This window comes from Hyperolius riggenbachi, chromosome 3 (assembly GCF_040937935.1).
Source record: "Hyperolius riggenbachi isolate aHypRig1 chromosome 3, aHypRig1.pri, whole genome shotgun sequence".
NCBI classification, from domain to species: domain Eukaryota; kingdom Metazoa; phylum Chordata; class Amphibia; order Anura; family Hyperoliidae; genus Hyperolius; species Hyperolius riggenbachi.
Window position 1 is genome coordinate 167154651 of NC_090648.1, and position 27891 is coordinate 167182541.

Consider the following 27891-nt stretch of genomic DNA (forward strand, 5'->3'; position numbering starts at 1 on the left):
ATGTTCCCAAATCATCTCTGAGGGCTGGAACCCACAAGAGCGTTTTTTTGAGCATTTTGGCAGCGCTGCGATACGCTAGCGTTTTGCCAAAACGCTCAGCTGATGTTAATGGATGGGGCAACTTCCACAGGAGCGTTTGCGTTTCCCAGAAACGCAAACGCAGGACCTGCAGCATTTTGGGAGCGTTAGCGCTTCAATGTAAAGTATTGAAGCGCTAGCAGAAACGCTCAGCAAAACCTAAACTGAGCGGTTTTGCTAGCGTTTTGCGGTTCAGCACACTGTAACAAAATTAAAAATAATTCACAGGACCAGTCAGGATAAAAACGCGAAACGCAAAACGCTACACAACCGCTGAGGAAAAAAATACACTGTTGCAAAACGCGACCGAAAACTCGCATGAATCCGCTTGCAAACCGCTCAGGCAAAACGCTAGCGGTTGCGTTTTGCGTTTGCGGATTTCAGTGGGTTCCAGGCCTGAAGGTGCGTACACACATGCGACTATAGTCGTTGGAAACGATCGTTCCCCGATCATTCCAAACGACGAGTTAGAAAAAAGGCACAAACAATCATTAACTCCACCGACCAACGACTGATCTTGTTGGAAAAGAACAATCCGTCTTGGCGGATTTTTTTAATGACCATCGTTACAAAAAAGTACTGTGTGTACAGCGATCGTTCCAAAAACATTAGGCCATGCGCAAACACTATTTGTATCTTGGAAGTAGTAGCATGTATTGTGACTACTGTGAAAAGGCTGAAACTGTCGTAAAATATGTGTTATGTATTTGTATATTTTGATAATATGTCTATCTGTGTCTCTTTCTCTCTCTCTGTATGTATAGATAGATATAGAAATAGAGGATGTATTTGTATTAACTAAAAGTATAGTTGGTGTATCATGATATTTCATTCATGAATATAGATTGTAATAAAGAATCAGGACAACAGTTATATCATAACACTGGTAACGCCAACAAAACAACGAAAAAACGTCCACACCAAATGCAGCAGCATTTTTTATGATTCAAAGCCTTTTATTAGGTACCTTCTACGTCACTTCCTGAAATCTACTGAAAGATCGTTTGCTTGATGACGAAACTTCCTTTTTTATATTGGCCATTCATTTTAACGTTTCTTCAGTTTTTTCACACGATAACATCGTTACCAGTATGTAGATTTACACATCATTTCCATATCGTTTGTTCACAAATGATGCACATCGTTAACATCTTTTTGCTTTCTTTCCACGACCATTTAATTGCTCCTTATTAAACAATCGTTTGTCGTTCTGTACGAACGATCGTTGTTGTATGTGTGTACGTAGCTTAAGGCCTGGAACCCACTACAAAGCGCTATCGCTAATCGCAATTGCTAGCGTTTTTAATGAGTGTTTTGTAAGCGCTTTCATAAGCGTTTTCTGGCGATTTTGGTAGCGATTTTAAAAAGTGTAAGCGTTTTGCCAGCGATTGTGTAGTGATTTGCGATTAGTGTTTTTAATTCTGATTGGTCCTTTCACTTAATTTTAATTTTTTTACAGTGTGCAGTAATTTAAAAACGCTAGCAAAATTGCTCTGTATAGAGTTTCATGAGCGATTACCGTAGGCCATCATTTATATACTTTACATTGCAGAAATGCTAACGCTCAAAAATGCTGCATGTGATTTTTTTGCTAATCGCAATCGCTCCAGTGGAATTTGGCCCATCCATTAACATTAGCTGAGTGTTTAGGGAAATCGCTAGCACCTTGAAAACCTCCCTAAACGCTCAAAAAACTGCTCTAGTGGGTTCCAGCCCTTAAACGGGTTGTTTTACTATTTATAAAGTGCCAGCTAATTACACCAGGCAGTACACTGGGCTTCAAGCAGTGCGAATTACAAAGGGACAGAAAAGAAAACCAGACTCAGATGTGGTCCCAAAAATCTATATTTATAAAACATGCCTTGCAGTGTAGCAGGATCATTTAGATGATTGTCCAGTCAGCAGATACTGTTGTAAACACCATAGTTGTATAACATTCAGGACACATAAATAAACAACACAATCTGGACCCCTCAATGGGTCATGCAGCTTAGAGTCCCTGGTATATTCTAAGAGGTTATGGTGCATACAAACTCCATGCAGACATTAGATTGTAGCGCTGCAGGGTAATAGTGCTTGCTAACTCATGCACTGTGATGCCCAGTGGCATTGCTAGCCCCAAAGATCAGTGGCACGTGCGCTAGATTTATTCTGGGGTGCCCCGGATGTCCCCAGACAGAGTCAGGCAGCATGTGGCAGTATCCATCTCTGGCCACTTGTTCTCCAGATTCTGCAGACACCTCTTCTGGGTTTCTCCACTTAGTGTCTGAGAAGGAATCAGACATTAGAGCTCCTAGTGTCTGATTCTCAGATGCTAGGAGGAGAATCGCCAGCTTCAGAGGATGTCTGGTCTGCAGATGTGGAGACTAGATGGAGGAGATGAGTAGTTCCTCCCGCTGTGCTACTCTGCTGAGGAGGGGGGTTCGGGGAGAGGAACAGTGAGGACACAATGATGCATGCTCTCTTTGGAGGCTCCACAGCTTCCAGCATGTCACTACCACAACACCCATCATGCCCCATAGAGACCCCACAGCACCCAGCATGACTCCACAGCACCCAACATGGCCCCACACAGCACCCAGCATGCATTTTTTTTTTGCATAGGGGGCTTCATCCAACATTTATCTGGGCAGGCCTACTTAGACCGCTGTTAAGTTCATGTAAATTTTGCTCCACCCATGACCACACCCACATTCTGTGTGTGGCCACAACCATTTTCGGCTGGAGTGCCCAAAAGTGCCCCAGATCTTTTAGGATCCTAGCAACACCCCTGCCAGTGGCACTGGCACAAAAGATATTTGTAAGACAAATGTCAGGCAACGGGGGAGCTGCTGAATGAAAGGTTCATTTATTATCAGCTGACATTTCCGTAGCATTTATCTCTGTAGATAGCTTTCCGGAAAAAAAAACCTAACCCTGTTTTTGGTCATTCTTCAGCATCATCACTGTAAAGAAGAAGTCCGATAGAAGGATGAGATATTGTTCAGATTCACAGACAAATTAGATAATGTTCCGATTCACACACTCTCTCACACTTATAGCTCTCACTTACACACTTTTTCCTGCTTACGTACTCCCATTTTTACACACTCTCTCCCACTTACACACTCTCTCACACTTACACACTCCCACTTACACACTCTCTCACACTTACATACTCCCACTTACACACTCCCACTTACACACTCTCTCTCTCACACTTACACACTCCCACTTACACACTCTCTCATACTTACACACTCTCTCACACTTACACACTCCCACTTACACACTCTCTCACACTTACACACTCTCACTTACACACTTCCACTTACACACTCTCTCACACTTACACACTCCCACTTACACACTCTCTCCCACTTAACTCTCTCTCACACTTAACTCTCTCTCACACTTACACACTCCCACTTACACACTCTCTCACACTTACACACTCCCACTTACACACTCTCTCACACTTACACACCCCCACTTACCCACTCTCTCACACTTACACACTCCCACTTACAATCTCTCTCACACTTACACACTCCCACTTACACACACTGTCACACTTACACAGTCTCTCACACTTACACACTCCCACACTCTCTCCCACTCCCACTTACACACTCTCTCACATTTATACACTCCCACTTACACACTCTCTCACACTTACACACTCCCACTTACACACTCTCTCACACTTACACACTCCCACTTACACACTCTCTCACACTTACACACTCTCTCACACTTACACACTCCCACTTACACACTCTCTCCCACTTACACACTCTGTCACACACTTAACTTTCTCTCACACTTAACTCTCTCTCACACTTACACTCCCACTTACACACTCTCTCACACTTACACACTCCCACTTACCCACTCTCTCACACTTACACACTCCCACTTACAATACACTTCCACTTACACACACTGTCACACTTACACAGTCTCTCACACTTACAAACTCCCACACTCTCTCCCACTCCCACTTACACACTTTCTCACATTTATACACTCCCACTTACACACTCTCTCACACTCTCTCACACTTACACACTCCCACTTACACACTCTCTCACACTTACACACTCCCACTTATACACTCCCACTTACACACTCTCTCGCACTTTAACACTCTCTCACACTTAACTCTCTCTCACACTTAACTCTCTCTCACACTTAACTCTCTCTCACACTTAACTCTCTCTCACACTTAACTCTCTCTCACACTTACACACTCCCACACTCTCTCCCACTCCCACTTACACACTCTCTCACATTTATACACTCCCACTTACACACTCTCTCACACTTACACACTCCCACTTACACACTCTCTCACACTTACACACTCCCACTTACACACTCACACTTACACACTCTCTCCCACTTACACACTCTCTCACACTTACACACTCCCACACTCTCTCCCACTCCCACTTACACACTCTCTCACATTTATACACTACCACTTACACACTCTCTCACACTTACACACTCCCACACTCTCTCACACTTGCACACTCTCTCACACTTACACACTATCACTTACACACTCTCTCCCACTTACACACTCTCTCACACTTACACACTCTCTCACACTTACCCACTCTCTCACACTTACACACTCCCACTTACAATCTCTCTCACACTTACACACTCTCTCACACGTACACACTCCCACTTACACACACTGTCACACTTACACAGTCTCTCACACTTACACACTCCCACACTCTCTCCCCACTCCAACTTACACACTCTCTCACATTTATACACTCCCACTTACACACTCTCTCTCACTTACACACTCCCACTTACACACTCCCACTTAAACACTCTCTCCCACTTACACACTCTCTCACACTTAACTCTCTCTCACACTTAACTCTCTCTCACACTTAACTCTCTCTCACACTTAACTCTCTCTCACACTTACACACTCCCACTTACACACTCTCTCACACTTACACACTCCCACTTACCCACTCTCTCACACTTACACACTCCCACTTACCCACTCTCTCACACTTACACACTCCCACTTACAATCTCTCTCACACTAACACACTCCCACTTACACACACTGTCACACTCCCACACTCTCTCCCACTCCCACTTACACACTCTCTCACATTTATACACTCCCACTTACACACTCTCTCACACTCTCTCACACTTACACACTCCCACTTGCACACTCTCTCACACTTACACACTCCCACTTACACACTCTCTCACACTTACACACTCTCTCACACACTCTCTCACACTTACACACTCTCTCACACTTAACTCTCTCTCACACTTACACTCCCACTTACCCACTCTCTCACACTTACACACTCCCACTTACAATTTCTCTCACACTTACACACTCCCACTTACACACACTGTCACACTTACACAGTCTCTCACACTTACACACTCCCACACTCTCTCCCACTTCCACTTACACACTCTCTCACACTTCCACACTCCCACTTACCCACTCTCTCACACTTACACACTCCCACACTCTCTCCCACTTCCACTTCCACACTCTCTCACACTTACACACTCCCACTTACCCACTCTCTCACACTTACACACTCCCACTTACCCACTCTCTCACACTTACACACTCCCACTTACCCACTCTCTCACACTTACACACTCCCACTTACCCACTCTCTCACACTTACACACTCCCACTTACAATCTCTCTCACACTTACACACTCCCACTTACACACACTGTCACACTTACACAGTCTCTCACACTTACACACTCCCACACTCTCTCACACTCCCACTTACACACTCTCTCACATTTATACACTCCCACTTACACACTCTATCACACTTACACACTCTATCACACTTACACACTCTCTCACACTTACACACTCTCTCACACTTACACACTCTCTCACACTTACACACTCCCACTTACACACTCCCACTTACACTCTCACACTTACACACTCTCTCACACTTACACACTCCCACTTACACACTCTCTCACACTTACACACTCCCACTTACACACTCCCACTTACACACTCTCTCACACTTACACACTCCCACTTACACACTCTCTCACACTTACACACTCTGAAGTAGGTGGAAATCCGCTCACAAACCTCCGTCCACCGACAGTGCAGGAAACTGGGTTGCTTGGACCCCAAGTACAGATTTGATTAAGGGCGTGCAACGCCCGAAACATGTCAGCGTGTGGTGATGGATTTTAGCCTGTCATGTGTTTGATCCAATAAAGGTATTTCGACTCTACCTACATTGTGCGGAACTCACTTCCTACAAAACTTACACACTCTCTCACACTCCCACTCAATGCACTCAATGAGTATTGTATTTAGGGCATGCTAGTCTCACCTTCTGGTCTCATAAATGTCTGCTGTTCAGCATCCATTCTAGCACTAGTTTAGTGGGGACAGAAAGAGTAAATGGCTGGTGATGCTGATGAACCTACTAGTAGTCAAGCTGTTCCGTTACGGGAAGATCAAGAAGTTAAAAACTCCTCCCATTGGGATGAGCTAGAACACAAGATAGCAAAACAACAGCAGCTTGGTGTGGGTGTGCAAATCAGAAACTGACCTAATAATAACCCCTAATATATATATATATATATATATATATATATATATATATATATATATATATATATAAAGGTTTGTACTATCGCTTTGCACTTTATTCATTCATATTATTCAGAGAGAGGGTGCACACACTCACTCTCTCTCTCTCTCTCCTCTCTCAGTCTCTCTCCATCTCTCCCCTCCTCCTCTCCCTATCTCCCCCATCTCTCTCCTCCTCCTCTCTCTCTTCTCCCTCTCCTCTCTCAACTCCTTCTTCTTTCTACCCCTTCTCCTCTCATCCTCTCTCAACCCCCCCCCCCCTTCCCTTGACTCTCACCTACCCCCCCCCCCCCCCTTGACTCTCACCTACCCCCCCCCCCCACACTTTCTCTCTGTATATATATATATATATATATATATATATATATATATATATATATTTAATACAATAATAATTTATATCTCAGAAAATACCAAATCAAGAGAAGATGAAAATAGCTATTTGCAAGGGTGGTTTCTGTGCTATATATTTTAATTCTATTGATATAAGGCAAGCACAGACACACATTGGGTAGAAAGCAGTGTTACTGAAGGCGGATGTAATTTTGAATGGCGTGTATTTGTTAGTGTGAGAAAGATAAACATTCTGTAAACAATCATTTCATTTCATCATTTGATTATACATCTTTTCCACAGCCATGCCTGGAGATTGTAGGAGCAGCAACAACATAGACATAAAACAACACAGGCAGAAAATAGGCAGCCTGTAAAAGGCGGAATGAATGGAGAGTTTGAAGTACTGTGGGAAAAAATCAGGATCTCCGGAGAAAAGCATAAAGGGCTTATTGACAGTTCCAACAACAAAAATGTGTTTTTTTAATAAAGTAGCATTAATTGCACTGTTAAATACCTGCTTTCATTAGGAAAGGCTGGTTTGTTTAACAATCAGTTGGGCTGGAATGAGAGGTATTGTGTTTCCATAAATTGTATTGTAGATTTGGTTAGTGTAGGCTGTCAGGAGACAAGCATTTTGCTAAATAATAAGTGCTAAGTACCCTGTAGAAATGCATGTAGTGTTTATTCACCGCCAGGTACTGTGCAGAATGTTGGGGCTGTATTGTGTAGCAGGAGAGTACTTCAGCCAGCAGGTGCTGCAGGCAAACACAAGTGTGTTAATGGGAGGTTAGACTGAGAGACACACATATGCATCAAGTCTTTTGTTCTTCATTACAGGCCAACTCCACTCAGCTGAATGTCTATACCTTTAAAGAAGCTCCGGTAATTGGGACGGATTAAAAAAATCTCAAACTGGACTATTCAGTGCACCGCTGACAAAGAACCCATCCCCTGAATGCATTGCCAGGAGGACGACTTGGGTCCCTGTGCCCTACTACTGTGGGGAGAGATGGATAGAAAGTGGGAAGGGAGAGAGATAGAGAAAGAAGAGAGACAGAGGGAGAAAGAGGGAGAGAGAGACAGAAAGTGGGAGAGAGGGAGAAAATATCAGAGGGAGGGAGAGAGAGATAGGAGATGGGGGGAGGAGGGGGTGAGATGGGGGGAGGAGGGGTGGGAGGGAGGGAGGAGAGAGGGGAAGAGAGGGATAGAAAGTGAGAGTGTGAGTGAGTGAGTGAGTGTGTATGTGTGTGGGAGAGAGAGAGAGAGAGAGAGAGAGAGAATATATAAGAGGGAGGGAGAGGAATAGAGAGTGAGAGAGGGATGGGGTGTGAAAGGGATGGGAGGTGAGAGACAAAGGGATGGAGGAGAGAGGGAGAGGAGAGGGATAGAAGGGGGTATAAGAGGAAGGGAGGAAGAGAGGGAAGGAGATGTAGAAGTTAGGGAGGGGACGAATGAGGAGGGAGGGGAAGAGAGTGATAGAAAGTGAGAGAGAGGGAAGGAGGAGAGAGGGGTAGAAAGTGAGAGAGAGAGAAGGAGGAGAGAGGGGTAGAAAGTGAGAGGGAGGAGAGAGGGGGAAGATAATGGTAGAATGTGTGTGTGGGCGTGTGAGAGAGAGAGAGAGAGAGAGAGAGAGAGAGAGAGAGAGTGAGAGGGATAGAAAGTGAGGGAGAGGGGAAGAAAGGGGTAGAAAGTGAGAAAGGGAGGGAGGAGAGAGGGAGAGGGGTAGAAAGGGAGTGAGGGGGGATAGAGGGGAACAGAGAGAGGGGGGGGGGGGGGAGAGAGGGGTAGAAAGTGAGAGAGAGGGAGGAGAAGGGAGAGGGAAAGAGAGGGGTTAAAAGTAAAAGAGTTGAGGGAGGAGAGAGGTTTAGAAAGGGAGACAGTGATAGAAAGTGAGAGAGAGGGAGGGAGGAAAGGGGAAGACAGGAATAGAAACTGAGAATAAGTGGGTGTGAGAAAGAGAGAGAATATGAGGGGGGAGAGGAAGGAAGTGAAGAAAAAGCAGAAGACAGAGATGCAGTTTATTAAACCACGTCCAATTTCGAAAAAAATATTGAATTTTAAAGGAATACTTAAAGGGAAGGTCCAAGCAAAAAAAAAAATTGAGATTCACTTACCTGGGGCTTCTACCAGCCCCATGCAGCCATCCTGTGCCCTCGTAGTCACTCACTGCTGCTCCAGTCCCCCGCTGGCAGCTTTCTGACCTCGGAGGTCAGGGCCGAATTGCGTACATTTTTACACATTCCCGCTAGTGCTGGAACATTAACACATACATTTTTACGCGTTAGTGGTGAAACGCGTAAAGTTTTGTTCCTGCACTAGCTGGAATGCGTAAAAATGTATGCAATGTGGCCCTGACCTCTGAGGTCAGAAAGCTGCCAGCGGGGGACTGGAGCAGCAGTGAGTGACTACGAGGGCACAGGATGGCTACATGGGGCTGGTAGAAGCCCCAGGTAAGTGAATCTCATTTTTTTTTTTTTGCTTGGACCTTCCCTTTAAGTCAAAATCAAAAAATGATTTTTACTCACCTGGGGGCATCCCTTAGCCCCCTGAAGCTGTATGGTGCCCTCAGAGCCTCGCTCCGATCCTCCTGTCCCCGCGGGCGGCTACTTCCGGGTTCGTCGACAGCCGCCGACAGGCTGGGAACGCGAGTGATTCTCCGCGTTCCTAGCCGCTATATCACCCTCTATGCTGCTATAGCGTATAACATATACGCTATAGCAGCATAGAGGGTGATCTGGCGGCTGGGAATGCGGAGAATCACGCGCGTTCCCAGCCTGTCAGCGGCTGTCGCCGAACCCGGAAGTAGCCGCCGGCGGGGACAAGAGGGTCGGAGCCAGGCTGCGAGGGCACCATACAGCTTCAGGGGGCTGAGGGATGCCCCCAGGTGAGTAAAAATCATTTTTTGATTTTGACTTAAGTATTCCTTTAATACAGAAAAATATTTGTTATTCCTTTAATACATTATATACAGTGACTGGGCATGCACCCCATAGAGAAGTCATGTACAGTAGCTCTCCCACACTCTTTCTCCCATATCCCATTATTTCCTCCATTTCTCTTACCTCCGCTAAGTCTATCCTCCCCCCTCCCCTCCTTCCCCAACTCTGTAGATATAGAGAGAGGCAGAGAGTACCACTTTCTCTCTCAGTCTCTCAATCTATCTATGAACAGGTTATGTAAGAGCAGGATGTGAATAATAAGTAAGTGGAGCATGTGCCTCTCTGCCATCTCCCAGTGACAGTGCTGTTCAGCAGTGATGTATGTAGTTCAGCAGCCTGAGCAGTGTGTATCGTCAGAGAGGATGCTGCAGGCAGGGCACGGCAACGGAGGGGTTAACCCATCCATCTCTCTGTAGTGGGCATAGTGTCGGCGCAGACCCCCTGCCCTGCATTGTGAACAAGTATCCTATGGAAGTGCAATTAACGGTCCCAAAAAGACCTCATTACTGAGTGCACTGTGCTGCCCTTCTTCCTCTGTCACTGGCATAGCCATTGCTGCCAGCTGCTTCTGCCCCCCATTGGTGGCTGTGGGATCTGGGATGCCCTCACTGGGGTCCAGCAGGAGAATTCGGCCCTCATTAGGACGTACAGGGCACGATGCTATAACAGAAGATTTCAGCATCACATAGGCTATGGGAGTATGGCACCTGCACAGAGGATACGAGAGCATGGCACGTGCACAGACACTATTGGAGCATGCACAGAGGTTTTGGGAACATGGTAACTGCACAGAGGCTATACACACCCATACATTGCCCCATAGCAGTGAGCAGAGAGCATGGCACCTGCACAGAGGCGGCACACCCGCACAGCCCCCCTATAGTAGTGAGCATGGCACCTGCACAGAGGCTTTGGAAGCATGGAACCTGCAGAGATGCTATGGGAGCATGGTCACTGGACAGAGGCTGCACACCCACACAGTACCCTATAGCAGAGAGCAATGCACCTGCACAGAGGCTGCACACTCGCAATGCCCACCATAGCAGTGCGCATGCACAGCCCAACACATCAGTGAGCATGGCACTTGCACAGAGGCTAAACCGCATAGCCCCCATAGCAGTGAGCAAAGAGCGTGGCACAAAGGCTATGTGAGCATGGCACCTGCACAGACAAACACACCCACACAGCCAAACATAGCAGTGAGCAAGGCACCTGCTCAGAGGCTGCACAACCGCAGTCCCCCAAAGCAGAGAGCATGGCACCTGTACAGAGGATATGGTAGCATGGCACTTGAACAGAGGCTGCACAGCCGCACAGTCCCCCAAAGCAGTGAGCAGAGCATGGCACCTGCACAGAGGCTATGGGAGCATCTGAACAGAAGCTGCACACTCACACAGCCCCACATAGCAGTGAGCATGGCACCTGCACAGAGGCTAGGCTGCACACCTTAACAGCCCCACATAGCAGTGAGCATGGCACCTGCACAGAGGCTAGGCTGCACACCTTAACAGCCCCACATAGCAGTGAGCAGAGAGTATGGGCTCGATGTAGCCATCACATCACCGTGCGTGGGAGACCTTATAGGCGATCTGACATCCAGCAACAACACACAACGTCATGTTTATCTTTCAGCTTCTACAAAATGGCTGCTGTCTGCAAAATGGGATGTGTTGTCCGTGTGCCTGTGCTTCCAGGGTGACGGGAATTCACCTGCAGCTCAGCCCTGCTCCCCCCTACAATGTGCGGGCTGGAGAGATGCCAGGGACAGACATGCAGCATATGGTGATGAGTGTCAGCCATCCTCTCCGCTATACAGGACGTGTATTGACCGACTACGCTGGAATCGCTGCAACTAGACCCAAAGATTGTTCTTCTGCCGAATGATCACTCGCTCTATTGTTACCGAACGATCCTGCCTGCTAATTGTTATCGTTGGAGCAAATAAATGACTGCAATGCACAAACTGGCCAGTGGGGGCAGCAGAGAGCCCGCTGCCATTTGTGCAATAATCTGACATGGTTTAGTTGGCGTAGGTGGCTATGGAATAATATATAGCCGACCTCTTCTAGGGAAGTATCTGAAGGCCAGTCATCTAGGAGTAGGATGTGATGGTAAATGCTATACGAGTATGCAATATCATCTATTGCAGTTCATGCTATATTGGCAAACATCAGGCATTTAGGAATAGGATGAGTGTATATATTCATACAGTATATATATGTATGTATATATATATATATATATATATATATATATATTACAGACAATAGTATACACCAATATTATATACAAAACACAGAATTGGTACAAAACACAGAATTGGTAATTACAGTGACCAAAGTAACATGATGAATAAAATGTATAACAAATTCCAAGACTTAACGCTGAACTGAAATAAAAATAAAAACAGAGTGTTTCACTTACCTAGGCCTTCTGCCAGCCACTTACAGCCTTCCTGCTCTGCACCGGTCCTCCACAATCCTCCGTTCTCCCGCCGCCAGCTACTTTCGGTATCCCCACACCAATGACCTGTAAGTCAACGGCAACTGCACCTGCGTGCCCCGACAACGCGTAGCTTTCTTTCACGTTCCCACCCGCAATAGCGTCCTATTAGCGCTGACGCTATTGTGGGCGGAACGCAAAGAAAGCTATGCGTTGCCAGGGGCGTGCAGGCGCAGTTGCATCATCAGCGCTACCGAAAGTACTTGGCGGCAGGAGAGCGGAAGATCGTGGAGGACCGGCACAGGTCAGGAAGGCTGCAAGGGGCTGGCAGAAGCCCCAGGTAAGTGAAACACTTTGTTTTTATTTTTATTTCAGTTCTGCTTTGAAAGGGTGAGAGAGCCTTGCCCTTGCGAAATTACAGTCCAGAGATACGCACACACAATAACTGTAGTCCTTAAAAATCATGTTAACATATATCGCCCGGCAGGGATCGGGACTTATTCCGTTGGGCGACAGTTCAGGTCAAGTTCTTTACAAAGTTTTGCTAGCCTACAGGCAGGGGCGTAGCAATAGGGGGTGCAGAGGTAGCGACCGCATCGGGGCCCTTGGGCCAGAGGGGCCCCGAAGTGTCCACCCTCACATCACAGTATTAGCTCTCTATTGGTCCTGTGCTGGTAATAATCACTTCTATAGATGCTTTGAATAGTAGTAATCATTAACAAACTGTTCCCCATCCCCTTCTTGCAACTCTGACACTGTGCTTGTGCTTAGCAGGTTTTGGTGCGCCGTATCAATTGTTATGTATAGAGTGCTTGGGGGGGGCCCATGTAAAACTTGCACCGGGGCCCACAGCTCCTTAGCTACGCCACTGCCTACAGGCTAGGGACACGATCTGTTGCTATAGAGGGGGAGGAAGGCTGAAAAAGTGGTGCACGGTGGAGCAGGTGGGGAGAGGGAAAGAACAATTATTCTGTGTATTTTTGTGCTTGTTGGTGGCTTAAAGAGACTCTGTAACAAAAATGTCATCCTTTTTTCTACCATTCTACAAGTTCCTAAACCTATTGTAATGTGCTCTGGCTTACTGCAGCACTTTCTACTATCACTGTCTCTGTAATAAATCAATGTATCTTTCCCCTGTCTGACTTGTCGCCCTGTGTCTGGAAGGCTGCCAACTCTTCCGTGCTGATCTGTTATGCATACCCTCTCCAGGCCCCTCTATGCACACTCCAGTGTGTGTGTTATTTACATAAGCCAGCAGCGTCTCTGCTCTCTTATCAGTGAAAGAGAGTTGGATAAAAATCCTCCTCTGTTAGGATGTGAAAGGAGCTGGCTGACACATACTGAGGAATTACAGACAGGGCAGAGCTGTCTGCAGGAAGAAACGATCAGCCTGTCACTAGTATTCAGTGGATGAGAGCTGCAGGGGGACAGAAGGTAAACACACAAATGATCTCTTGAGATTCAAAAAGGAAGGCTGTATACAGCCTGCTTGTGTGGATGTATTTTCTATGTAGCCCTGTATCGTGGTGAATAGCGGCGTATCGGCGGCGGTGATCGGACCAAACAGGCAGCTAGCAAAGTGCTAGCTGTGTGTTTGAAAAAAAAATGATGCAAATTGGCCCAGCAGGGCCTGAGGAATCCTCCGCGGCGGCTTACCCCGTGTCCAGCACGGGGTTATCGCTAAGGAGGTTAAAGCGGGATTGTCACCATAAAATCACATTTCAACAGCAACTGTTCTGAGTGTATTAAGTGATAAAGATGCTAATCCTGCATTCAAAACCTTCAAAACGTTTTCTGCTGTTATGGTTTGGAGTTATCGCATGCCTTAGGAGCACTGGCCCTTTAATAGCCATTACCATTCAGTTGCATGCTGGGGGTTATTTTTATCTATTATATATTCCTCCTTTTCTGTTTATTTCCCTGCCTAGCTGAAACATGATCCTCTGCTCACTTGTGTTTACAAGCAAGGCTGAGGTGACTCAGCGAATGGAGGAGGAGAAAAGAAAAAAAAGTTAAGGGAAGAAATGACATCAGTATTTAGCCTCAAACCGTGGGGAAAAAACATGATTCCCACCAGGAACAGAATTTTCTTCATTTACTATATAAAATACACTGAAATCAAAACGTGGACAGTAAAATACATGTGTTATGTTAGTAGATCAAGTATTTATCTACTTGCATACGTGTTTTTTTCCCTGGCATACTATGGCTAATCCTCAGACATCTGAACTGAGAGGGATATGGAGGCTCAGTGGTGTAACAATAGGGGCTGCAGCCCCTGCTCCCGCAGGGGGGTTCGGGGCCCACCAAGGGCCTGCTCAGAGCAATTTTGGTGGCCGGAGGGCTCGCAGCATGAGGAGAGAGCATGGGCACACATCAGCGGGGAGAGGGGACAGTCCCGTCCCCCCCCCCCCTCACCTCTGGCTCTCCCCTCTGCGATCCCCTCCTGCATCTATCAGTGGCAGCAGGCAGTGGGCAGGAACACATACCTTCATGCGTTCCACCGCCGGAGGTTCCTCTCTCTAAGTGTTTAATGCTACTTCCTGTTTAAACAGGAAGTAGCGTGAGGCACTTAGAGATCGAACCTCCGCGGTGGATGGAGGTATGTGTTCCTGCCCGCTTTGCTGCCGCTGATGCTGGTGTGGAGCGCTGAGGGGAGAGCCCGAGGTGAGGGAGGGGGGGACTTTTTCCCCTCCCCGCTGATGTGTGGCCAAGCTCTCCCCTCAGCCCGGGGGGAGGGCCATACAAATTTTTGCAGCGATTTCTAGCTATGCCCCTGTGGAGGCTGCAATATTTATTTCCTTTTAAACAATACCAGTTGCCCTAGCTTTCCAGCTGATCCTCTGCCTCTAATACTTTTAGCTATAGACCCTGAACAACTATGCAGATCAGTTGTTTCTGACTGAAGTCTGACTTGATTACCTGCATGCTTGTTTCAGGGTGTGTTATCCAGGTACAATAGAGTCCCAGTCATCAGTAACTCAACTAACCAGCAGTCTCAGCTAACTAGCGCAAATCAGTGGTGCTCAGCAAGATTTTGGATATCCGAACTACCCAGATAATCCGAACTTTTTCCACTATCCGAACTGTGAATAGCAATACGGATATTTTTGAAAACCCGAATAGACTATCTGGGCAAACTCGGATTTCCCATTTGAAATCAGAAATCCGGGCGGATAGTTAGTTCTGATATCCGAGCAGAAGCCAAAATCACTGAGAGAGAGGACAGAGAGAGAGAGAGAGAGAGAGAGAGAGAGAGAGAGAGAGAGAGAGAGAGAGAGAGAGAGAGAGAGAGAGACCTCCAAAAGGGGGACCCAGCGATGCAAGGCAAGAGCGCTAACCACTACGCCACCGTGGTGATTAATGTAAAGTCTGAGCAGTCTATGGAATTACCTTGTAAGGTCAAGAATGTCAGTAGAAAGTTATTTGCTAATAGTCCAAAGCAAAAGGGAGTTGGTCGGGTCCTATCGTGCAGCAGATGATTCTGAGACAGGGTGGATCAGCATTGAAGGACCCTTGTAAATCTGCAGGACAAGCCTTTAACCATCTCGCTACTGGGGTGGAGATTGTAATGAAAGATGGGCACTCTCTGCCACGTGACCCCCCCCCCCCCCCCCCATAAGAGCTCAAAGAGATATGTAATGTCTGTAAATATCATATCTCTGTGGCAATACATCAGACAGTGTAGGAGCAATAATTATGGATTCATCAGGTTCTCTGGTGTTCATAGGTATCAAACACGGTGTAGCTATTATGTTTTATAACAGCGAATCCCTATCTCTGTAGCAGAAGTTTCTATCACTACGATTGTCAGTTTGGGACATATATATTTTAACCAGTGACGTTCCTACTCGTTTTCATGTGGCTAACATAAATGGAAATATTGAATTCTGATAGACAACTGTTAGGGCCTATTTCCACTACACGCAGATTGGGTGCAGAATGGATGCAGAAAAACTGACTCCAATGAATGCCTATGGGCCTGTTTCCACTAAACGCATTTTTTCTGATGCAGATTTTCCCATAGGCATTCATTGGAGTTTTTCTGCATCCATTCTGCATCCAAACTGCGTGTAGTGGAAATAGACCCTTATAATATTAACCTTTATTATTATTATTAACCCTTATTAATAGTTGATTTAAAGGTGACATTCAGAATGAACTTCCTGTTGACAGAATATGGGGGATGTTGCTTTTGGCAGTTGATTGTTTATGACCCCTCTGTTTCCTGGCTTCTTATGATCTTTTCTGTGAACCTTGGATGGTACAATGTGTATTGCCAGAAAACAAGGCCTGTTAGGGAGAGGTAATGGGTTTATTGCATCCTCTACAGGGAACGCAATAAACAAAATAAAAATTGGAGATAAAACTAGTATAGCTCCACTCATAAGATCAGTAATCATTGCATAAATGCATCAATTCTAGACTATAACAGCAACCCCCTAGTGAACAGCCATTTGCTATTGAAAGGCCTGGAATGCCATGTCTGACAGAAAAAGTACTTTCTAAGCCAAAATCAAACTTAAGGGGAACTCTGGAGCAAGTCTTTGAGCGTTTCCTTTTGTGCAAATGGTGAATCCATCCCAAGGACCTCCTCCTATTGTTTCGTATTTTGCTTTAATTTATCATATGAGTGTGTATTAATTTTATTGATATCTCAAACCACATACAGTATTAGTTATGTATGTATTTGTACTTGTATTGTTGGATGTCCTGATTGTACAGTGTTTTGAACTTCTCATGTATCTATGTGCCCCAATATTTGCTTTGTACTATGTACAGTGCTACAAATGTTGGCACAATATTAATAATAATAATAATAATACTACAGTGTTACCAACAGTCAGTAATCATCATCTATCCAGAGGAGAGAAATTTTAAGAGGAACTGTAGTGAAAATCACAATTAATAAAATTGCTTAGTGTTTACAATATTTATCTATAGATTATTTAGTCATTGTTTGCCCATTGTGAATTATTTCCTCTCTCTGATTTCCATTCAGAAATGTATCACTGCCGGTAACATCTTTAGTTCTGCCAGATGATCTGTACAGATTGTTTGTTACTAAAGCTGGGTCTACACGCAGCAATCCGGCGGCTCGATTAGCTGCCGGATCGCCTCTGCCGCATCCCCGCACGTACCTGCCACGTCCCCGCTCGCACACAAATAACTAGGCTGTGTTCCTTTTTTACTTTCTCTGTATGAAAGAGTAAAACATCAGGTATGCAAGTTTCTGTCTGGGTCGGGACTGGGTTGAACTATAGCATAACTCTCACTGATATGTAATTAAAGCCATAAAACACTTTCCTATCAGTAAATGGCTTCTGAGAGCAGGAAAGAGATAAAAAAGGGTCAATAATTCATAGGTTTGAGCTCTGGCATACCGTACTTCAGTGAAGGTGTCATTGAGCAGAGATAATGAAACCCTAAAAACTTAAAAACTAGATTTAAATATAAAATAAAACTGTGGGATACCTAAAATAATCATTTTTAGGAGAAGGAGTATAGATAAAATTGTTTTTATGATCAGTTTATTTTCACCTCGAATGTCCTTTAAGCCACGCGGACATTTTACCATATAAGCAACTAGAGATAATCGGAATTGCCAAATTTCGAAACCAACAAAACTATGAACTTATTCCATCATTTTAGCAGATTCCAAAACGTTAATTTCCATAATAAGCAGGGTCAGTAGACATGTTGTGCGCTTAATGAACCACAAGTGTTTTTCATTTTTCCGCATTTTCATTATTTATGCAAAGAACTTTAATGTATTCCATGAAAATACTTTCATGTAACTTTCTGAACTTACACATTGGGATTCTGTGATTTTGACATTTTTTTGAAATGAGTATTAACTTGAAATTGAAAAGATTCCAATGCAAAAGTCATGCTTAGGAATTCAGCAAAATCCGTATGCTCATCCCTATAAACAAGTACCAAGTATTAAATATAGGATGTACGAACTTGTTCCATTTGCTAAAACTTAAATGGCAACATACATAGTAAATATTTATTTTCGCTTACCTTAAAGGGAACCTGAAGCGAGTAAAATTATTTCAAATAAGCACATGATGTACCTGCAAATGAATATTACATCCTTACCTTGCCATCAGTTCCTCTCAGAAGCTCACCATTTTCTTCTTACAGTGATCCTTTCTAGTTCTGACAATATTTTGTCCGAACTGAAATATATCAGTTGCTGTCAGTTATATATCAGCAGCTGTCAGTTACAACTGAATGTGCAAGGTAATGGCCATGTTTCCCTATGGCTCAAGTGGGTGATGTTACAGTTTAACAGTGTGCTGACCAGGAAGCTGTTATGGGGTAATGGCCATTTTTAAAATGGAGGACAGAGAATTCCATTGATCACAGTGGACAAGCAGGACGCAGGAGAGGGAAAAAGATTGATGAGTAGACTACACAGGTGGCAAGTATGACCTGTGTATGGTTACTTTGACTTTTTATTTTCAGTTCAGGTTCTCTTTAAGTTGCCCCCTTCTGTCTTTTGTAAAAGGTGTGAAAGAAAGAATATAAGCTCATGTATAGATTTGTGTATGGGATGGGACACATTTGAACCCATTGCTGCTCCTTGGCATTAATCATCACATACACAAATAAGAAATATTTTCATGATAGCACTTTTGAGAATTTCACAACACACTGTCATTTTCTGTATAGTAAATCTTTATATACTATCAAATATAAATCAGTTGACTCTAAACCCCATCATGTTGGTTGCAGGTATAGATGCTCCAAACATCCAGTATTACTAATAGATCAGCTATCTGTAAGTTATCAATAGGAAAAATCAATTTCAACAGACCACCATTTCAGTGTCATGCAGATATTACTACAAACGTGTTAAGTGATGCTAAGGCGCATGTATACAAATAACTTTTTCTCCTAGGTATTATTTTTAAACTTGTCAAGAAAATGATTTGTGTTAAATGTCACCTCTGCTACTATCATTACTTTTCTCTACACATTTTTCAACAGGGAAGGTAATCTAAATGAACTGGTGTTGGACAATGGACCACAATTTGTATCATCTGAGCTTGAATCTTTTCTGCGAGAGAGAAATATTGTGCATAGGAAAGCAAATGTAGATATTGAGATATTCAACTGAAGTCTTAAAGAAACTCTTCAGACTGCAAATCCTACAGGTAAATCTTGGAAAGCTTATACCCCGGAGTTCTTACATGCTTACATAACAACTGCACATGCAACCACAAGCATCGCCAGCTGAGCTGCAGACATATGCGCACTAAGCTTCATGTTGCTAACCTACAACTTACACAATGTCCAGTGCCTCTTAAGCCCCAAACACACACTCAACAGCGGCCTTTTAAGGTGCGTACACACGCACTACCGCCGGCAACGACGGGTCCGCTGGGCGGACGTTCAGCCGACAGTAGTGCGTGTGTACGTGCTGTCGGCGGACTGATAAGGCTGTGTCTGAACGATCCGCTGAACGGATGGTTCAGAAACAGCCTTATCAGTCCGCCGACAGCACGTACACACGTGCTACTGTCGGCTGAACGTCCGCCCAGCGGGAGGGTCCGGGCAGACCCGTCGTTGCTGGCAGTAGTGCGTGTGTACGCACCTTTAGGCTCTCACAACTTTTCTTGTGAAACACCTACAAAAAATCTCTTGCTATTGTTCAAGCAGCCGATAAGACCGATAAGAAGTCAATCCAAATGTTGAATTGACTTCTTATCAGTCTTATCAGCTGCTTGAACAATAGCAAGAGATTTTTTTTAGGTGTTTCACAAGAAAAGTTGTGAGAGCCTAAAAGACCACTGTTGAGTGTGTGTATGGGGCTTAAAGGCCCATACACATGGCATACATTTGTTTGTAGTTGTGAGGCAGCGACAAACAGACAAGAGACAACAGCATATTTATGGCAGCGACAATTCGAGTTTGCGACAGTTGTACACACTTGACAACAGAAAGAGTCAAGACACAACGGAAGCTGTCCGCCACAGACTACGCATATTAGTAGTACTATGATAGCGACTCTGCTGTCTGTAGAAGACTTTCGTCCACACGACAGGACACCAACAGACTAACGACGGTTTGTGAGACAAAAGTCACAAGAGATTCACCAGTTGAATCACTCAAACATGGCTGTATCTGCAGACAGTCTGCTGACAGTCTTTGTCTTTTGCAGCGTACACACTAACAAACCGTTGCACAAACTGTCGCTCAACACATGTCTGTACAGACATTAGTATGCTGTGTGTATGGGCCTTAAGTATATGGCCATCATTTGCAGAAGCAACTTACACTGAGCCAGGGAAAGAAAAAGCTGCAACAATATACAAATAAAAAGATAGATACTTTTGTAGAGGGAAGAATTTAAATAGTCTAGAAGCTTCCTGTGTTTTCCTAAACTGTACTGTTCCAGTGAAGGAACCCTCTAAACTTTTTTGGACTGGAGCCACTGGAATATGAGTCTTCTGAACACGCTTCTGGATGAGCGCATCCATACCGGGCATGTGTGAGTTAGGTCCGCACATGCCCAGTAGAATGAAGCAGCTCATCCGTGTTTTTCTCTTCTGTGCATGAGTGCTCCGTTCTACTGAGCATGCACAGATCTTACTCACACATGCCCAGTCCGGATGTCCTCATCCACGCTCAGGAGCATGGCCAGAAGACACTTAAGGACCTTTCGCTGGTATGTAGGATGTAAGAAATTACAGTAAGCCTCTAGATAGTCCCTACAAAGTAAACATCTATCCTTTTATTTGTATATTGCTTCAGGGTATATTGTTTAAGATAAGATCATTGTTTTATGAGGATGAATGTGTGTTTACCATACAATCCCTCTGGAAATGATACAGAAAACAAGCAGATGAGAAGCAGTAGAACAACACATGCTGGGCTCACCAAAACACAATGCAGTGATACATATAAAAATAACATCAAGCTGAAGGTTGTGCTGCTTCATAAGATCAGGTTCAAAATCCAAACACTGTATGATTCTTCAAACTGCTCTAGAAACATGCCTGATACAAAACAGAAACGCACAGGTACACAAGCCTTACAGAGCTTGTAAATACTGTAGGGACCATCTCTGCATCACTGCAATATGGAATTCAGTGGGAAATGTTCTCATTGTGTTAGAATTACAGCCTTTGTACTCTGTGGGGATTGCAGACAGAAAAGGCTCTCGTGTCACCCATGTGTGGTTGATATTAACAAATATGCGTTCCAATGGAGCAAGGATGTTTGGAAATTCAGTGGAAGGCATAGTGGCCCCCTATAGCAGGGACTGAGCAATATTTACACAGTATGAGTAATGTCTGAACAAGGGGTATTTTAGTTTATCTTTAAGCCGTGGTGAAGGAGAGCCTGGAACTGTGACAAGCAAGCCATACTGCTATGAAATCTCTCAATAATGGCGCAACATGGCCAAATGCCTTTGTAACCGGATCGTGCGTATTCTGAGGTGTTGCTAGGCAACAAGCTATGCACAACTAAAATGAAGCAGCAAAGGCATGATTGTGAGTTATCATGCAAAAGGGGATCTAAATATTCAAATCCTTCTCAGATGACCAATTAATCCAAGGCCGGCTATAAGAAGCACAGCAAGGGTTAAAGCGTTTTCAAGCTTAGCTAAAAACCAGGGAAGCTCAGTTTATCTATGTCTGAGCATTGACTTTACTGATGAGATCTGACAGTTGTGTTGTACATTGGTTTTAATAGTCCTTGCAACAAGCTATTTGATTGTGTTATCAAATACAAGTAGGATATATTGCAAATACATGCTACATTTTTGGTAAACTATTTAAATGTATGGTTAGTATTTATCGATAAATTGCGTGTATTACACTGTATGAGCAGTTGTCCACTAGATTCAAAATCTGTTTCATCTAGAATGCAAAATTATCAATAAAAAGGTAGACTAGTGTTGCTTAGGCTAGAGGTGCCCACTAATGAAACAATCTTGATTGTACAATCTTACTGTTCCTATGTAATATGAGGGGCTACCTAAAGTATAATTTCAGCGTATATTCACTCATTTTACCCTTCTACTACATAGATTTGGTAAGATTGTATCATTTAAGGACACCTTTAAGGGGCCCATACACTGGTCAATTTCAGCCATCATTCGACATAGAATCGATCGGTCAATTGCAAATCGATTGTTTCAAATCAGCCAATCGATCGTTTTGCAGCCAATTTCGATCGATTAGCTCGATTGGTCCGGGCAGAAAATCTGGGTCGATCGGCTGCTGGCAGCTGATCGATGGCCCATAGGGTTGCATTGGATCGAACGGTGCAACACTGCATTTCGATCGAATTTCAATAGATTTCATTCTGAAATCTTTTGAAATTCGATTCCCACTGTGTGGCACACATCAGATACATTCCTGTCAGATTCGACCTGAGAGGCATCTGACGGAAATCTATCTGATGGTCGAATCTGCTGCAATTCTATAAGTGTATAGTCACCTGTAGAATACTCTAGTGCAATCAATCACTTACAATCAAGAAATGTAACTCCTTGTTGGTAACTGCCATTTAAGTGTAATTATACGTAAATGTATGTTAAAGTGGACCTGAACTCTTGCACAGGACAAAAGGAAACCAGAGAGAAATGCCTCCTGTATGTATTTAAAGAGTTTAGCCTGTCTAATTCCCCCTCATCTGTGACTAATCAACAGTGTAATTTGATTTCTCAGCTGTGTCAGCTGGCTGCCTCGACAGAGCAGCTAATTTGTAAACACAGGATGTTAACCCTATGCCTGCTTCAATAAAAGGAGGAAGTAGACACACTGCAGATTTATTGCAGGATTTGTATCAGCTGTAACAAAGAAATGTCTTTCTTTAAAGGTTATTATGCCGTTGCTTATCTTTTAGAGCAGAAAGGAAGTTCTGATTGTGATTACTTAGTCACAGATGAGGGGGAATTAGACAGGCTAAACTCTCTAAATACATTCAGGGTGCATTTCTCTATGTTTTCCTTTTGCCCTGTACAAGAGTTCAGGTCCACTTTAAAAGAGATATGCTAATGAGTTTCAGAGTCACCTGAACAAGCAGCATGAGTCCCTTTAAAGCTATTATTCAAGCAGAGATCAGGACAGACTGCAGCTTGTTTACTATCAATATAATCACAGTGTAAAAGCGTTTATAAGAGTTGAGATGCCTGTATTTTAAAAATGGCATAATATATACTATAGAAGTACGGTACATGCCATCATTATTATTCTAGGCCTCATTTTAAGAATTTTTAAATATGCAATAATTTAAAGTACATTTTCACTTTTGCATATAAACCTTATACCTAAAAGGATTTCAATCTCTTGCTCTCACTTGATTAACCTCAGCTGTGTATACCAGACTTCAGAAAACAGTTGTAACTATTTCTTAGTAGAAATGAATTTACTTGATTGATATACTGGTAACATGTGTAGATTGTATACATGTGTGGGCCAATTGTTTAGACACTACATCCATTCAAACTATAGTGGCTTTTGAATCCCAGTTACATTCTGCAGCTGTGCTTAATTTAGGGGGTTCCAGTTGTAAGCCAACTACAAATCCCAGCATTCCCTGAAAGCCATATTGCCTATGACATTCTATCAGTAGGGCATTTTCAGCCCAAGGTCACTTCCTAATTGCAATCTCAAGTCTACATCAAAGACTTGCAAAGGGTCACCCTGACTCCTCCCACAATAATCTCACAAACAACAAGTCAAAGTCCCCATTCGCTAGCAGTGTGTGAAACCCAACATGTGAAAAAATAAGTCATAAGATAAGTTTGTTTATAAACAATACTAATAATAATATAATTATAAGAAGATGAAAAGTATTTCTCCTTACCTGTCTTTCTGTGGCCATTGCCATTAGATGTAGGGTGCAGCACAGCACACCTTCCACGTGTTTTGTCACCTTGTGGTTACATTTAGGAGATGTGTCCTCTAAGACAAGACAGATTTTGTATTGGAGGGCAGCCTTGCTGTTATGCACAGTCTGATGCCTCCCGCAGTCACTGATGGATACGTTAGACAGACATCTAATACACTGAAATATGTATGCAAGAAGGGAGTTTTGGAGTGCTTACACTGAGGAGGAAGGTTGTTAAGTTTGCAGTCAGACAGCTTAACAGTGCCAAGTACAGAAGAATGAATAAAGAGCAATTGTTAGGGGGGAACAAAAGGACTGGGAGGAATGGAGCTGGGATTCCTGGGCAAAGCCTGCAAACTTGCACTTGAACTTGAATCTAGGTCTATGTGTGTCACCCTGCAGGATAAATGGGAGTCTGTCCCGCCAGCACACATTAAATCATGTCACTCCGTGGCTATTGATAGCTGTTGCTAAGAGAATTATCACAGTAGATGGAGACTTTCACACAACTGAGTGTGCCAGGACATCAAGATGTCCAGATGCATTCCATTTATTTATTTCCTCTTTTCAACACTTTTTTTTTTTTTTTTTATTCTTTGACTGTTCTAAGGTTGAGTTAACCCACACCATGCCTTATTAGCTTGCAGATCCAGTGCCCGCTGGGGACGTTTGCCTTACAGAAGGTCTGTCTCCTGAGGGCTCTTGTCATGACTAATGTTGTGCTGTGGAGGGCAGGGATTGTCTGGGTTTGGGGATCCCTCAGCATTGGAGTGTCAAGCTGCTGAGTTTTCTCACAGTCTGCCCACCAGACAGGATTCTCTTCACGTCCCCAGTCTGCTATTCAGCACTTAATTAAACGCTAATGGCAGCTGTGGATGAGGTCACCCGAGACAGCTTTTCTCACACATTTTTCATGCAAATCTGCCAAACTCAAAACAAATTTGAATAAAACGCCTTTTGTGCCGCCACTGTATAGACTGTCTTGTGTTTTTCCAAGGCCATTATGTCCGTCTCAACAGGCTCAGAAACATTGCTTTGCAACCAGAAAACGGACCCTGATTGTTCCATCTAGGCACCTTCCCTCTGGAAAGAAAATATTGTCTAACCCCCAACTTTGTGATTTTTCAAGGACTAGGCCCATGGTATTTCCTTACATCTGTGTACAGTTTGCAGAATAAATTGATAACAATGCTATTGACAACAATGATAAATTATTTGGCCATTCTACAAGAAAAAAGGGATTTTTTCCCAAAATAGATAATTATTTTAGTATTTGTTTACTTCCTGTTTTAGTGGTAACGTGTACAGCAGACTGATGATCATTAAAAAAAATTCCCATCTTAAAGAGACACTGAAGCGAAAAAAAAAATGATATAGTGAATTGGTTACTATGAATAATTACTAGAAGATTAGCAGCAAAGAAAATATTCTCATACTTTTATTTTCAGGTATATAGTGTTTTTTATAACATTGCATCATTCTATAATATGTGCAGATTACACAACACTCAGCATTCAAAATGAGTCTTTCAGAGCAGTCTGTGAAGTAATGACCTCTCCTCTAGCAGAGGAAAAGGAAATAGTCCGGGAACAGTTGAGATAATAAAAGTCAGATAACAGCCCTCTCCACACTAACTTAGTCGGAGAGCTTAATGGCTTGTTTGCATAGAGATAACAACTGGAGTTTCTCAACTCTTCCTGTACTGGAAACAATTACACTGATGTATCTAATCTTAATGTTTTATTTCTTAGCTGTGCTACACATACAAATCATAATATCATATATTTTTTTTTCGCTTCAGTGTCTCTTTAAGTGTATGTGTGCTATTCACAAACAAGAGACTTCTTCTGGGCTTGCGCTAATAATTTTTATTACCCATACAGTTATCATATTTGCTTTTGTGCACAAGTAATATTTTCTGTTTACAAAATAATAATTCTCAAAGTTCAGTTTATCTGCTCTGAAAGCCGCCATTGCATTTTATTGCATAGCTGCTGTATTTAGATATTAAAATCTATCTAGTGATCACTTCTCAGCTCTTTCTGCTTCTCAGCTCAGTACAGCTCAGTTTCTGCAGTTTGCTAATGCTTACTAAATGTATCTGACAAAGGAATGTAAACGAAATATAATGTTATCACCTCTTTGGATGCCGTAAGAAGCTGCCCACAGAAGCAAGGAGCTTTCCACTGAAGAACAAAGTGCTGTGTTCAACTGTTTTAATGCTGTTCTGCTGCAATTTGTTTTGTGGTAATAGATTTTATGCTGTAAATAATCTTTTAGAGCAAAGAGGAAATGTTGAGTTTCATACCACTTTTATCCAATCCCTTATTTATGAAAAGCACAGAAACCCATTAATGATACAATCTTTTTTGTCCACTCTTACCAAATCTATGTAGTTGAAGGGTAAACTGAGTGAATATACTTTGAATAGATACTTGCGGTAGCTCTTCATATTACATAGAAGTGGTAAGATTGTACAAAAAGATTGTATCATTAGCTGGCACCTTTACATCGCTTTACGCATGTTCTTTGCAAAACCCTTTAAATAAATCCTGAGTTGCAAAACACCATGCTTGTTTGTGCATCCTGGATACAGCACATGATACTGTGCATCCCGCTAACATATGTTTGCTGGAGATACTGGTAGCATTTGCTTTATAAATAAAAGGCTTTCAAAGAACCTCCAAATTCACATTTTCAATAAAAGTGCAGTAATCCTTTAAATAAATGTTTAAAGCCTCAAGCTTTAATAATGCATACAGCATTGCCTTCTTACAGGGAACGGATCACCAAGGCAAACATTTTTTTAGAATGAACCTTGAATGATGCTTTTAACTGTGTGTGTCTGGGGGGGGGGGGGGAGTAGGGGTTGGGAGTAGGGGTTGGGGTAGCATCATACCTTACCTACCTACCTACTGCTTCTCTGGTCCCCCCATCCATTTTGGATGCCCCATCTTGTCCTCTGACTTGCTGCAATGACCACAACATATATGTTTCTAGCAGTGTTGTGAGAGCGCGCATGCCGCGATGCAGTGCACAGCTGTAGTTGCTGTCTCAGACTACATGTCCCAGCATGCATCGGGGTGTCTGCACAACACTGCCAGCATCACACAAACTGTGGTTTCTGCAGCAAGTCCAAGGAGATGACAAATCTCAAATGGACAGGGGGGACCAGAAAAGCAGCACCCTGTAGGTAAGTAATGATGCTCTGCCCAACCCCTGCCCCCCAATGGCGCACTCAGTTAAGCTCCACCCATATATGGAGGACCAGTCTAAAAAATTTTTTATGGTGGTGCTCAGTTGACTTTAAAATGAAAGGCAAGTCCTTCCTTTTGTGCAAAATGCAACACCCATAACTACAGGGCAGTGGACAGGACCGTACAAATCACAGCTTTGTGGGTCAAGCATGCATTCAGAACTGCTAGTTTATAGCACACCTATGCCAGTTAGCAGTTGTTTCACTCATTCCCAGTAGAATTGCCATGTGCAGAAGTGCAAGGTAATTTTACCCATACTTATGCTAGTATTGTAGCACACATTGCACACATAGCGCAACTTGCATTATGTACACAATGTGCACATTGCTAGAACACATTTTATTCAAATAGA

At 43.6% G+C, this 27891-nt stretch overlaps 1 long non-coding RNA gene across 1 annotated transcript in view; it reads right to left on the reverse strand.

Annotated features, from left to right (window-relative positions):
* The window catches only part of LOC137561213 (uncharacterized), a 163673-nt gene extending 139179 nt beyond the window's left edge, over nt 1-24494 (reverse strand). Inside the window, exon 1 of the long non-coding RNA XR_011029930.1 lies at nt 24259-24494. This is a non-coding gene — a long non-coding RNA (uncharacterized lncRNA). The remainder of the gene's footprint in view (nt 1-24258) is intronic.
* Nucleotides 24495-27891: the final 3397 nt, after the last annotated feature.